Below are 12,847 nucleotides of genomic sequence, written 5' to 3' on the forward strand. Positions count from 1 at the left end.
CTCAAATACATGGTTCAGGAGCTTGAACTGGAATCTATTCTGTACAGGGAGCCAGTGGAGTTCCCTGAGGTAGGGGGTGATGTGGGTCCTTCTAGGGAGATACAGGAATGAGTCTGGCTGCGGTGTTCTGTATGGTCTGTAGTCGGAGGTGAGTCGTGATCCCTGTATAAAGAGCATTGCTGCAGTCCATTTGGCTGGAGATGAGGGCTTGGGTGATGGTGCGTCTTGAGTTATTGGGTAGCCATTTGAATATCTTACAAAGCATGTAGAGGGTGAAGAAGCAGGAGGAGGAGACAACGTAGTCCTGAGTCATCTTTGTTAGCTTGTTTTCTAAAATGATGCCTAGATTCCTAGTGTGGTCACTGGGGTAGAAGCCGATCAGAGTTCTAAGGGCCACCAGGATGAGCCCCACAGTGATCTTTTTTCTAAGAATCTCTCTCTTGTCCTTGTTGAGCTTCAAGCGATTCTCCTTCATCCAGTTTGCCACATTTGTCATGCAGTTGTTGAAGATGGTCTTGGTGTTAGTGGTGTCTTTGGAGAGGATGAGTTGTGTGTTGTTGGTGTAGGTTATAATGTGAGTCAGGGGGTTTTGGTACTCCTTCCCAGAGGTTTCAGATAAGTGCTGAAGAGGGTGGGGCTGAGCGAGGATCCTTGGGGTACTCCACAGATGAATTTCTTGGGTTCAGAGGTGAAGGGGGGCAGGCAGACTTTTTGCGATGTTCTGGTGAGGAAAGAGGTGATACATTTGAGAGGAGCTAGTGTGATGCCTATGTTGTACAGCTGTGAGATGAGTGTTTGGTGGGAGACCGCATCAAATGCTAATGAGAAGTCTAGGAGATCAGAGCCACAATCTCTCCTCGGTCGAGTAGGGCTCAGATGTTGTCAGTAGCCACGATGAGGGCTAACTCTGTGCTGTGGTTGTTGCGGAATCTGGATTGGGAGGACTGGAGTAGGAGGTTCTCCTCCAGATGTGAGGAGAGTTGTTGATTGATGGCTTTTTCTAATACTTTCGCTGACAATGGTAGCGGGGAGATCGGTCGGTAGTTGTTGAGTTCGCTGGGGGCTGCCGATGGTTTATTTATTGAGACATTGACTTCTGTGTTTGCCCAGCCCTCAGGGAAGATGGCCATGGCAATTGAGGTGTTGAACAAGGTGGCGAGTGTGTGGCTGATTATGGCTTCATCTAGGTTGTAGATATGGTGAGGGCCTTGATCAGTTGAGGCTCCTGAGTGGACCAAGTTCATGATGGAGGCGGTGTCCTGTGGGGCGAGCTGGCTCCATTCGGTTAGTCAGATGTGTGTGGTGTTAGCAGGTGTCCTTATGTTTCTTGAAGTAGGAGGCCTTGGGCAGGGGATTGAGGTTTCTGCAAATGTTGACGATCTTGTTGTGGAAGAAGTTTGCAAGGTTGTTGCAGAGTTCCTGTGAGGGGGTATTGTTATTTGGCTTTCTACTGGATTTGTCAAAACAAACAAACACACATGCTTGGGTGCCATTATTGCATGAACTGGAGTGGTAAAAACATATTTTACACAGAACTGTGGCAAATAAGAAATGTTTCATGTTTCCCTTTGAAAAAGAGATTTGACCATCAATATGACAGACCCCATACCACACTACAGAGCTTTACCATTGTCAGGGCCGCTAGGGTTCGGTGGCAACATTATCTACAGCAAACAGCTAAATTATGTCTTCCACTTGAGTGACCAAGAAAATCTTTTGAAAAATCTGCAAATTATGTGACAAATTATGCAGCACATACTATAAATTCATAATTATTGGCTAAAGGCAGCTGCCACCAACTCTCATAAATCCCCTGGCCCACAGCATTGCCCATTATTTTATTACTATTTTAATAATAAAATGTAGAATTAGAAAGATTAATTCCAATTAGTGTCCACCGTGAAGAAACCAGATTTTTCAAATAAACTACCCCCCAAGTTCCCTAAAATAAAATAGAAATCATATATAATTAGTACCATAGGTATATGAGTCATACTCAGGGCCACTGGAATTATGTGATTGTGTGGCTGCTGTGATTTTTGCATAAAAATAGATTTGCCATATTTGCCACATAATCCATAATCCGCTGTATAATCTCAATATTTTAACATATAAAAAATGTGTTTCTAGCTCAAATGTTTCAAAAGTTACTAAAAATGCAGCGCAGTTGAAGGCCTTTTCCCTTATCCCCTCTCGGTCCCTTATAGCTATATTTGGGTATTAAACTGGCACTGAGATGCACCCAATACCCAGGCAGTCTTAAAAAGTGGAAAAGGTAAAAAAAAAAGACTATTTTAAAATGTGCTGCATTACGCCGCATAATTTGCCTTTTCTTGCTTCATAATTGACTCAAACCTGCTGCATAAGTTGGCCCTCTCCTGCCACAAAATTCCAGTGACCCTGGTCATACTTTACATACACAAAGATGTGTATATATTTAGAGATAGATAGATAGATAGATAGATAGATAGATAGATAGATAGATAGATAGATAGATAGATAGATAGATAGATAGATAGATAGATAGATAGATAGATAGATAGATAGATAGATAGATAGATAGATAGATAATTTTTTAAGTGTTTGAATCTAAAACCCATGAACCAGAGGCATATGACTTATGTCCGGCTCCAGGCTAAATTCCTGGTTCTCTGACTAGAGTAGAGCTGGACAGAGTCGTCCATATGTCAATCCGCCCGCCAGGATTTAACCTGCTTTAAATCTGGATGACCAATACGACCCAGAAGGTAGCGCGCTAGCGTTTCCTGAAGTACCACATCAGATCGTGGTTTCAAAAAATAAGTGGGGGATCTCTGACCTTTAGCGGGTCAGCATTTAACTCAGTCAAACTGTGCAAACTTGGCAGCGTCCAGTAAGGTCTGCAGCTCCCTTGAGCCCATGTTGTAGGATGTCAGCCATTGCTGCCGGCGTTGAACAGTTTGTTGATCTTGGACATATTACAGAGGATCAGTACAACATACCGGTTTTAGAAGTATATAAGGGAAATCTTGAGGCTAAAAGTAAACATTCAGATTGACGATTAGAATTATATTAAAAAGACTCATTGACAAGAACAGATTCTCAGAATGAGAGGCTTCACCTGGCCTGTAGAGGACGATAGAAATAGTGATAGATTCGGGGATATTTCTCATTGTGATCCTCGGCACATTAAAAGTGCATGTCTTGTGAATACAACTGACATTCACGGTGGGCATTAATCATCTGTGCAGCAGTATATTTAGCCGGTAGGTTATTTATTCAAACCAGCAGAGTACAGGGAGAATCGCGTGCACAGTGTCTAGTTTTGTGTGGAATAAAATGTGGAGCCAATAATAGAAAAAAAATGCCACTGACTGATTTGAGACTGCATTGTAAATCCAACAGACGAAGGCTGCGCGGGAGCACGGTCGTGGTAAGGCTGCCAAGCTCATTTCAGACGAGCCGGGCCATCATAGATGCAGCCCAGCCCATCTGAGGAGTCCGGCCTGCCACCGCTCAGACTCATCCGCCTGAAGAAACGGGAGACTCACAGTAGGACCATCGGACCGGACAGAATTGTCTTTTCAAAAAGAAACATATTGCTTGCTAGCTTCGATTCGAGATTGCCTCCTCCGGGGTGTATGCCTGCTCAACCAAACACATTTCTTCCAGGGTCAAAACGGAAACCATCAAAGCAGGAAAATTAAAAATGTTTCACGGGGTGCCCCGCGGCGCTTCGCTGCACAGACCCCCGCTTCATTCCGCTAACTCGGGAGGCCATCCTCCCCCGCAGCTGGTTTGGATGTGGACGTATTTGAAGATCATAGTGAGAAACATTCTGGCATAAATTAGATCTCATTACATGAGCGTTCTGACAGTGCTCAAAAATCATTGCAGAAATTATGCTAATGAGCTGGAAGACGAAGGCTGCGCTGGTATGACTATTGCAACTGGAAATATGAAACAATAACCGGCCCTGTTTACAAGCATATTTTCAAGGCTTCTCGAGGCCCTGGGCTAAATTGGCCACTCCCAGTAAAGAATCGAACTCACAAGGTCGTAACTATCAATAGTGACGCAAATGCAGCGGCCCCGGAGCTCTTCGTTGTGAGAGGCCAATTGCCTCCCCACCCCCAATAATAGCTGCATTTTAATACCCAGTTGACGGCTCCGTATTATTTGCTTGCATTAGCTTCCACGGTTCACTGCATCGTCCTTAAGGCGTCAAGAACAGCAGTCCAGTTTGAGGGCTGCGCTTTAATTCGGTTTTTAATATCAGTGTCTACTGCAGAGGTGCAACACTAGAGCCAAATTTCGGGGGGGGGGGGGGGGGGGGAGGTCTACGAAAAATTTCGGGGAGGGGAGGGGCTGACTCTTCCAGCAATATGCAGAGTGGAGATGCAGGGGCTCTAAGAAGGGGTGAAAAGCAACAAAGCCTCGTTAACACATAAATGGTCTTTTTAAAGACCTGTGAAGTGCTCGGGTGCGGCTGTGTGTGTGTAGCCAGGGAAGCTGTCTCAGCCCAGGCTGCCACACTACGGAAGGGGGGGGGGGGGGGGGTTAAGCCCATTGAGCCCTATGGTTAGTTACAGGGCTGGCTTTAGCACTGGTGGCGCCCTGTGAGACAATGTTTGTTGGCGCCCCCCATGGGCACCCCCACGGATTCCCTCACTACCACCCTTTAACAGTGCCCACTCAAGACTCCATAACCACTCTCTCAGATGTATTTAATTTGTTATATAGCGCCACCCATACCAGTGTAGGTCGTCAGAGCACTTTTCATCACACACACATTACACAGAGACAATCAAGCATATGTGTGTAAATCTGTGTATAGGAAATGTTACATAAGCCTGAAGACTACAAGGTGAGTCCCATGTCATCCATACTGGTAGACAGTATAGTTTAAGAGTGCTTGGTCTGAAGAAGCACAAACTCAGACTTTAAAACATAACCCCATGGTTGGGGGTTACATTTAATAACAAGGATTTTTTTTTTACATAAATGAACCCTTTTTGAAACATTAGAATAAGGAAAGATGGAGGAAAAATCATAATGCTCCAATAAATATATGCAGTTTGCATGCAGCTCCTTGATGACCGTTATTAGCTCACTGGTCCATGTTGATTTTAACGCCTACCATGCTAGTAACAAAAGGATCTCTCTGACAAAGCACTGACCTATTTAAACTATATGCACTTTTAGATCTGCATGGTACACATTCTTTGCAGTATGCATATTAACCCTCTGTGCTACCATAAAATGAGGAAAAACTTCCACTAGACAAAACTTCTTCTCTCTTCAGGAAGAACATTAATTACCGGAGTTATTTTGACATTTTTATTGTTAAGTGAAAATTTCTGAAGGCCTGAAATGCAGCAGCAGGTGCTTTTTAAACAATAAAATACTTTCAAACAGGCGCCCCCTCGAGGAGCCAGCACCCGGTGCGGTGGCACCGGTCGCACCCTGGTTAGTTACATTAACAAGCATTTACAATGCAATGGTCTCGGCATTGGTAAAGTTAGAGCTATTGGCATTGCTCATGACATTATTTTTGTTTATGTTTTTGTTTTTAAAACATTTCAAGAAACGGCATTGTTATTTACAATGTCAATAGCTTAATCACTCTCCAATGCGAAACCTAGTGCATTTGCACCCACACACAGATTAAGCTATTGACATTGTAAATAACAATGCCGTTTCTTTACATGTTTTAAAAACATAAACAAAAATAATGTCATGAGCAATTCCAATAGCTCTAACTTTAACAATGCCGAGACCGTTGCATTGTAACTGCTTGTTTATCCATGTCACTGGAGTGAGTGTCTACTGCCCCATTCATTTCACTTTCTGCTTCTGTGTGCGAACCCAGATCCTAGTGCTACGGGGAAGGAGCCTGCCAATCCTGCAGGAGGTTTGACTGTACAGGGAGTAGCAGAAGTAGGTTGCCCTGGGTGGAGTATGAGTCTGCCACAAGAAGGAAAATTGTGGAGAGTGATCCATCTACATGTTCTGAGAATTGTGGGCACTGTCTCTTCATTGTAGCAGTTTCATATGGGAATCACGAACAGCAGTAATTGAGTCTGTAGACAAGAGCCTTGCCCAAGGCAGACTGCCACCGAACCCAAGATTTGTGCTAGAGGCAGACCGTGCCACCACCCAGAAACTATGTCCAAGACGGACTGTACTGCCACCATCAAGAACTGTGTCCAAGGTGGATTGTGCACTGTGAGCAAGGACTAGGCCCCAGGTGAACCCTGCAGCAGGAAACAAAGACCCTGCCACAACTGTGCTCATACTGCTGTGATCCCTGACTCTTGGCAGCCCATCTGCTGCACCTCACCTGAGACTCAGAAGAGAGTTCACTGCTCGCTGGAGACGGATGCATCATCTAGTGTCCATGCCTGTCTGTCAGAGACTGGCCCCTGTTCTTGTTCTAATACTTCCCTCCACTGGATCACAGGCTTTAACTTTAGTCTGCACGTCTTCTCCAAAAAGCAGGAACGAAGAGTTGTGTATTGCCAGGAAAGAACTCCGATGTTCGTGCTGTGGTGACACTGCTGAAAGGGGACTTTTGAATAACAGATCGACATACGGATTTAAAAGGTAACCTGCATGGTAGCCTTGACACATGCCCAATTCAAATTCGAAACCCCTCGAGGAGACAAGGCTGGAATTACCAAAGGAGAGAGGGAGGAAGGAAGGCTGAGAGGGAGGGGGCACCCAGGAAAAGGGGTGAGGTGGGGCAGAATCTATGGCACAGTAGATCTGGTACTGGTGTGTTATTTGTATCCACTAAATTGTTATGAGAGTATTAGATTTTAAATGTGTAGTAATTTTCTTTTACTAAAGTAAAACACCAGATTGGACAATCAGTTATTGTGCAGCTGGGCAATTGTTGAGTTCTGAGCTTGCATCCCACCACAATACCCATCTCAGAATGGATAGTCAAGCGCTGAAGCGATTGTACTAGGCCTAGTTCTTCAGACTCATGGTGGATAGACCCCAAGTCATCCGAGGCAAATTATCCCAGCCTCCACAACTGACACCCAGTAACCCCTGGTTGCCTGTGGCCCTCCCGAATGGGATTCTCTCTATAGGCCTGGTGGGGGCAACAGACAAAACCAGTTTGACCATTAGCAAACACTTTGCCTAACAAAAAGCAATCTCTATTGGCTTTGCCAAGGTTTGTTTAAATTTGCCTCACAGAAAATATCAGGATCCTGAAGAGGAAACTGACAAAAATACAGCAAGAAGGCAGTCTGATCGTGGAACACACTACCAGGCTTGTATCTCCCAAACTGGCAAGCTATATAAAGTGAAAATATATGATGGCTGAAATGCTCAATTTAATGGTATTCACTATACCTTACTCTCCGACGCATTCCAGACCACGGTTTTTGCTTATTGTGCCACTGTTGATAGGGATTAGGTCTAAGCAAACCAGCCTTCGTTCTGCTCCAATCTGAACTGTCCAGCAACAACTGCCAGACCACAACCCCTCTGAATGGAAACACAAGCAACCACAGGTCAGCTGTAGCAAAGCTGGGCCTCGCCAGTGTTTTTCCCATGATTGAAGCACATCAAGGCTCATTAACACCCACCTATGTATTGGTAAGCAGGGGACAGTAAGAGGCATGCATGTGGATCGGTGAGATCAGACCCTTTAATAACAGCCCATGGACCGAAGCATGTTAGGGGCTATGCGATTCCTGTCAATGAAACGGAGGACAAGGGAAGCCGCATGATGGCTGCCACTGGACAGAGTACCGCGAACACTGTATAATACCGCGTGTGGACCAGGGGGCAGGACGAAAGACTGCCTATAGACAGAAGCACAGCATATTATGCAGTATTCAGCCATGAGCCACAAAGCAGGGGGTCTGCAATGCCTGCCCTCTGCTATTTTATCTGCCCAGGGACACGAACACGGTAGGGACCCTGCCATTACATGTGCTAGGACTAGAAGAAAGATGATGCCCTGCACCACCTGTCTTTGGACTGATTAGCAGGGAACCCATTACAGCAGGGAATCCAGCACAGCGAGGTCTTACCTGCCACTGGCTCTGCTGACAGCAGCATGGAGGGACGCAGAGGAGACCAGCTTCCCCAGCCAAGAAAGGCAGAGCGAAGACTGCAGTGTAGGAGCCTCACGGCAGCCGGGCCCTCACCAGCTGCCCATCGCAGGAATTAACCCCTCTCCAGGACAAGCTCTTTGGTGAGCAGATCTGGATTATCAGCTCGAGTGTGGAAGTATCTAAAACTGTAGCCTGAAGGCACAAGAGACAGGAAGAGCCGAATACCAAATAATGCAAAAACACGTTGCAGCACCGAGACCCACGTAAAGGGATGCAGCAGTACCCAGTCCCACATTCCATAGGATCCATAGGCCTGTCAGAGCACGTCCAGTCCCACAGAATCGGGTCTTTGGCCTCCTCGAACGCTGTGACACGCCCGGGCACAAGAACTGATGCATAAGATTGTATAACAACCGCATCCCAAACCCACAAACCACACCAAAAAGCACGAATGCCTTTAAGTCAACCTCACAAGTAGGTGTGAAGTCCTAAACTCAAGTCATGTACAGCTCCTCCAACTCATGGTTTAAGGACAACACGTTTGTATCCCAGCCTCACAAACTACAGCGACAGTATGAGGTGTGTGTCGCACAAACCTTAACCACATCAACTGTAAAGTATTTCTATTCCACCAACCTGACGCCATGCTCAGTGCTTGAATGGGAAAATAGAAGTGCAGGTACTCGGTATCAGAGTACCTGCTTGTTTCTGAGAAGTGCCATTACTCTCCCTCAAAATAAAAAAATGCCGGTACTCCGTACCGGACAGTACCGCACCATTTAAAGCACTGGCCCATGCTACAAGTGCAGCACACCCCGCAACCAAGAACCGTGTTTAGTACACTCCAAATGCATGAACATTTCAATCCATAATCCGCCGCTTATCGCCTCAGGACAACAGGTCCGTACTTCATCCTGACTAAAAACTGATCATGCCACACAAACAATTAAGGATCGTCACGACCCACGGGCACCATCCTCCACCAGAGTACAGCATAACTGCCAGTCAGCGGCCACGCCGCATACAGAATGAATATCGTGCATTCTTAACAGGGACCGCACTTTGGCCCTGTGCGCCTGCACACACTAACCTTGCCAAGTAGGTATGACAGCAGCCTGCACAGCGTGGGGCATTGCAAGAGGCAGTCCAATGCCGCAGCTGCTCCCGCCGCCGCTCCTTGTCTTGCGCCGCCGCCCCCTCCGCCATCTTGTGCCTGGCACAGCCCCGCCCCTCCCCCTGCTAGATCTTTTCCGTCTTTTTTTCTCCAACTGACCGGGCAGGCGCGATGGCATTAACACACGAGTGGGAAATACACACATAACCAAGTGTAAGAGGATAGGCGCAGCGGCCAGGACAGGGTAAGGAGAGGTGAGGAGACCAGAGCAGCAGCCGGACGAAGGGGGAGCGGACGAGCACACGACCGCCTTTCTCCGAGGCACAGCAGAAAATGCCTCGGAGAAAGGGAGTGTCCTTTTCGGATTGGGGGGCGTGTTTTGCTGTTGTCTCCTCCCTGAGACTTCTCGCAAAAAACACGCCCCCCGATCCGAAAAGGACGGGGCTTCAACGGAGTGACTGGACCTCTTCTCCAGTGGCTGGCCAGCATTTAAGAGGCCAGCCAATGGAGAACAGGAGAGAAGAGGGGCGGGTGCAAGCCCCTCTTCTCAAAGTCACTCAAACTCATTAAATCTCGGAGCGAGACTGCGCAAGCGCAGCCTTTCGCAGCCGAGACCTAAAAACCGAATGAAAGCGCAGCTCTCAAACTGGGCTGCTGTTCTTTGAAGCTTTCAGGATGATGCAGTGCTGTAGCAAGAGAACCGTGGGAGCTGAGGCTTCTGCTAGGTGAGATCCAGTCAGGTGGTGCAACTCATCTGCCTGATCAGCTTACATTAGGGCCTAATAAGAAGTGGAGAACTATGAAGACGTGTAACACATCTCTTGGCACCATTAGTAATACTTGCAATGGAAAGGAAACAGATATGGACATAATCAACTGTGTTTCGGTGCTCAGACAGGGGCTTGGGGGCTGATATAATGCAGCCTGGTTGGAAAGATGCAAAGTGCGCATGACAGTTTGGCCGTCAAAGAGTGCCAGCCAAGGAGTCATGCGCACTTAGGGTGGGTGCTTAACACTCCTTCCCCTGCTCCCTGCACTGGCCAGCCCAGCCCCACCCTCCCCAACTCACCACACCCACCCTGCACCCAAGCAGAAAGGAAAACGAAAATGCTAATAACGTTAATGATCTTTTTTGTTTTCCTTTTTACACTGCTTTCAGAGCAGTGGGGCGAGGGGCTGCTGCTGTTCATTTAACTGCAATATTCACAAGGCAGGCAATATTTAAAGACGCATTTACACGGCAAATTAAATGTGTAGGGTGAATCAGTCACACGTGAACTGACAACCTATAGAAGGATTTTATAAAAGTTTGTGATGACCTCAAACCATTTCACGTTGGTGACAGTCCTATAGAAAATATCTTGATGACCTTAAAACAACGTTCTTCAATCAAGTTTATTTCAAGGCACAATTTATTGAATGTGCTCGCCCCAAGTGCTGTAAGCTGATGTAAAACGAGAAGGGTGGCGGGTGGGATCAAAAGGGGCGTGGTGTATGTAATAAAGGGGGTGGTCTAATGGAGGGGAGTACAATTCTACATTGCACAACTTCATAAACAAACAGTCCTTTCTGAAAACCATAAATTATAAACTGCAAGCAACAATAAATTGAAGTTTATACAGGAAAAAAAAATTCTGCCATTAGAAACAATAAGTCTGAAAAGATAGTTTTGGGGAAATATACAGAAATTTTTAAACAACTGACATTTTCTGGATTAGTTACAACAGACTGCCCATTTCCATACACTGCACACTAACAGGAATGGAGCAGCAATTTTCACCTTCCGTTTGAAAATATTGTGCAGAAATATGACGCCCACTAGCTATCTTACAGATTTTATTTTACTTTGAAAGTGTTGGCAGCCGTGGAAAAGTGAGAAAACAATGATACTGGATGAAGTGTTAAAAACACTCTACGCAGGACAAGCAGCAAAGACAATGAGTAACAAGCGTCCACTACAGGCAGATAATGAGCAGCGTGTGGGATGCTATGAATGTTTATGCACGTGTGTTGACAAAGTCCTGTTGTTCCGTTTCACTCAGCCGCGGTCGGTAGTAGGAGTAACTGCAGGGCGGTGACGTGGGGAGGGGGAGGGGCAGGGTGGGGGGTAGTAAACTATGGATTCCGGAGGTTTACAGGTAAGTTAACATATAAATTAATAAAACGAATTTCGTTGCGTGCACAGCATCGCATTTGGGGATGCAGTGCACGCAACGAAATTCGTTTTATTAATTTATATGTTAACTTACCTGTAAACCTCCGGAATCCATAGTTTACTACCCTCCACCCTGCCCCTTCCCACGTCACCACCCTGCAGTTACTCCTACTACCGACCGCGGCTGGTTTCACTAAGCCATGGCGTTAGAGCAAAGAGTGTATCATAGTGAGAAGGCCATGGACTAGAATACAAAGAAAACACTCAACAGAACTTTGCGTCAGTTGCAGGAACTGCGGAGAAAGAAGGGTTTAAAAGGCGGCTTAATTCTCTGTTTCAATATCGATCCTTTAGTCTTATTGGCTAAAAATGTGCCAAACTTTAAATGAAACAGTTTGGAAAATATCAACTTTTTATGTATTGTGGGCTTGAAAAGTATTATAAGAAGCTGACAATACTGGACATCAGAGCAGGAGATGTATCACCCTCCAGCAGCTCATCAGTGTACACTTTAGAACCTGACCTCCGCCCACCGCGCCCATCCCTCTTGAGCCCTGCGTTTTCCATGGTTTCTGCTTTCTACTCACTATCAGGTGAAGATATCTTCGAAATAGCTGCTGATCGCGGCAGCAAACATAACAAAGCAGCCACTTTGAATTTACATCAAAGGCCGAGGATGAGTGAGACTGCTACCGAGGCCAGATTTGTTTCACGCTGAGGGCGAGGGCAAGAATAGAGGGCCCCCGATGCGGACTCGTCTCTGTACCTGGTTATTAGGTTTCGATTGCACAGCGCTTGCGTTGTTCTTGTGAACTCTATTGTTTTTAACCCCTTCGATGCGCATGACGGAGCGGTTCCGTCATGCGCATCGGTTGCGCTGTGCCGATGACGGAACCGCTCCGTCATGGCCCCGCCCGCGCACGAACCCTTCAGCACAGCGCGGTAATCCGCGCCGCGCTGAAGGGGTTCATATATCTCAAAAGGGACTTCCAACCTGCTTTCACTTTTTATTGGTCCATATGCTTGCCAGTTTACTTTCCTCCATTTCTCTTGGTTGTAGCCGGTTCTCCCTCATTACTCATTCCCATCAACATTGGTGGTTTGAACTTTTTTACTTTTGGTTAACGCTGCATACTGTTTACTTTTTACATTTTGTTATCTTTCCCTCTAAACATCTAATATTGCTATATTTTACAGCTAAACAGGCAGTCAAATTGCAGTTACCTGGAAGTGATAAGGGACTTGATTTAAGTGGTGCAGCAGGTGCAGTGGCATCGGGGCCAAAAGCTCTTGGGACCCTACTAAACACAGATTATTGCTAAGTTTTATTACTAAACAGTCACAAATGCAGTTATCTAGCAGGCACAAGGGTCATGATTACAATGGTGCAGCAGGAGCAGTGACACCGGGACCAAAAGCTCCAGGCACACCACTAAACCCCTAATATTGCTATATTGTACTACTAAACAGGCAGCCACAAGTGCAGTTACCTTGCAGGCAATAGGCTCATGATTTCAATGG

General features: G+C 46.2%; 1 protein-coding gene across 1 annotated transcript in view; it reads right to left on the minus strand.

The window, feature by feature from the left end:
• Positions 1-12,847, minus strand: part of SORCS3 (sortilin related VPS10 domain containing receptor 3) — a 2,496,310-nt gene that overhangs the window by 916,560 nt on the left and 1,566,903 nt on the right. The window lies entirely within an intron of this gene.

Source organism: Triturus cristatus, chromosome 1_2 (assembly GCF_964204655.1).
Source record: "Triturus cristatus chromosome 1_2, aTriCri1.1, whole genome shotgun sequence".
In the NCBI taxonomy this organism is placed as follows: Eukaryota; Metazoa; Chordata; class Amphibia; order Caudata; family Salamandridae; genus Triturus; species Triturus cristatus.